The 2,202-nt window shown below is 31.7% G+C and overlaps 1 protein-coding gene and 1 long non-coding RNA gene across 2 annotated transcripts in view; one reads left to right on the top strand and one right to left on the bottom strand.

The window, feature by feature from the left end:
- Positions 1-2,202, bottom strand: part of LOC102303545 — a gene marked incomplete in the record, with an annotated part of 54,073 nt that overhangs the window by 32,444 nt on the left and 19,427 nt on the right.
- The window catches only part of LOC102302033, a 39,805-nt gene continuing 38,831 nt past the window's right edge, over positions 1,229-2,202 (top strand). The window contains exon 1 of the long non-coding RNA XR_006053223.1: positions 1,229-1,364. This is a non-coding gene — a long non-coding RNA (uncharacterized LOC102302033). The remainder of the gene's footprint in view (positions 1,365-2,202) is intronic.

The following is a 2,202-nucleotide window of genomic DNA, read 5'->3' on the forward strand; positions in this document are numbered from 1 at the left end:
TGAAGAGAAACCTGGGGTTGTTCTTATTTACTTCAATCAGTGATGAATAGTAAGATGTTCTGGCTTTGCGGAGGGCTTTCTTATAAAGCAGCAAACTTTTAATACTCTAAGTTGTTTTATTAAGTATGTTGTATTCTTGTACAGCACTTTGGTCAACGCTCCTGTTGTAATTAAATGTGCTATATAAATAATTAAACTATTAACTATTAAACTATTTTAAATATCTGAAAAAAAAGGATACATTTCTGAACACGTTTCTTTTAAAAACATTCAAGCTGTCAGAGAAAGAAACTGCTTTACAATATGACCTGTGAGACTGAATGTTATTACTGATCAGTCTGTTTTAATTCAATGTGCTTCCGACATGTCAAAATTAAAAATATCAAAGTGTCTTCCACAGATCGAGTGTCTGCTCTGATAACCATCTTACCAACAACTGATAACATTGTGGAAAACTTTGAGTTTGAGGTTAATGATAGCCATAAATGTGATTGTGAAGAACAGGACTTTTTCATTTTCACGTTCACTATTTCTGGGAATCACTCAGATTCCTGTCACAGTTCAACTTTTTTTAGGTTAGAGGTAAGATCCCCTTATGTAGGAGGCTTACGTTTTCAGATACTATCATCAGACGAGGAAGAAACTACAATAATGTTTTCACATTCTTTTGCTTTGAGGTTAACCCTTTAATGCCCTTTGTATTCCAATCCAATCCAACTTTATTTATATAGCACTTTTAAAAACAACAAAGTTGACCAAAGTGCTTTCCAATAATAAAACAGAGATAGCATTTGTATTATATTTGATACATGAGTTTGATAGACCTCTATCTCATCAACATGATCAATACTTGCCATCATTTCAAAATGTTATGGACAAAACTTTTTTTTGTCTAAAAATAACATTGTTGTTAAAAAAAAGTTGCCAAAAATGTCCAATGTATCAAATGCGATACAAAAAATTCTATAATAAATATACAATAAAAATATATCATACACAACATGTTATATCAAAAAAATTTTGTGGATTTTGTTATAAGGGTTAATAAACATCTCAGTTCCAAAAATTCAGAATTTTCTGTTTATTTTTTGATGGGTTGGGTCTTACAGGGTTAATGATAGCACTAAATGTGACTGTAGAAAATTGTTTCACTTTCAAGCTTACATATTACATCTATATCTCTTAGTTCCACCCATGTGCCATAAATTTTTCTTCTGCTTTTGTTTTGAAGATGACACGAGTAAGGAGGAAAAAAAGTAACATCAGAGCAGATAAAAATGGGGAGTGGGGACGTGACAGATAAAAGGAACCACAGAGTGCAGTAGAGCAGAACTTGCGCTGTCTTTCTGATCAGAGAAGTTGCCGTAAGTAGTTAAATACTGATCTGTTTTTTCATTGTATTCATCTGTTGCTTTCAGTAGAACTAAGCTTTCCTAGTTTCTGGTTAAACTCATTTGTAATATTCCTGAAATCAAAAAGATGTTGACATTTATTAGTGTTTCTATGTTGCAGGACTAAATGTTAAATCTACACAAACACAGATGAAAGAAAATATTAGTGTATGCATTCTGTGTTTAACCCATCACACTTTTAGAGTTAAATAAATTAAACTCCAAGCATGAATTTGGAAAAGAATAGCAACTTTTAGTTTTGCAAGATAGAGAATGCTATTATGATTGTTTGCAGTTTTGATTTGCTTCTCCGATTGAAAAGTATGTTGACTTACTGCTGGCTGCATCACACACAAACAGCTGTTAAATAAATTCAGACAAGATATTTTGACTGACCAAATTTGATTCTTCTTACCCCATCCTACCAGGAGTCTATTGACAGCTTAATTTTAAAGGAATTTTTTTGTAATGTATTAATTATTCTTTTTTCTTTCTTTTCTTCTTCTTTTTTTTTTTTTATCACAAAACGCTTTGAGCGTCTCAAAAAGCGCTATATAAATGCAATCCATTATTATTATTAAACTCAGTGAAAATATTTCAAAATGTGTGTTTGGTTTAAGGAAACACAACTGTGTCTATGTGACCATATAATGATCATACAGTCACACAGCCTGCATATGTATCATTTATGGTAATGCAAATGACACCATCCCTTATAAATTGCGTCATTTCTTGGACCAAGCAAAATTTATTATAAATCCATTTCCAAATTAACATTGAGTATCAAAACCAGGTCTACTTGTACCGACGT

This window comes from Haplochromis burtoni, unplaced genomic scaffold, assembly GCF_018398535.1.
Source record: "Haplochromis burtoni strain Fernald_Lab_line unplaced genomic scaffold, NCSU_Asbu1 Contig_718, whole genome shotgun sequence".
Taxonomy (NCBI): Eukaryota; Metazoa; Chordata; class Actinopteri; order Cichliformes; family Cichlidae; genus Haplochromis; species Haplochromis burtoni.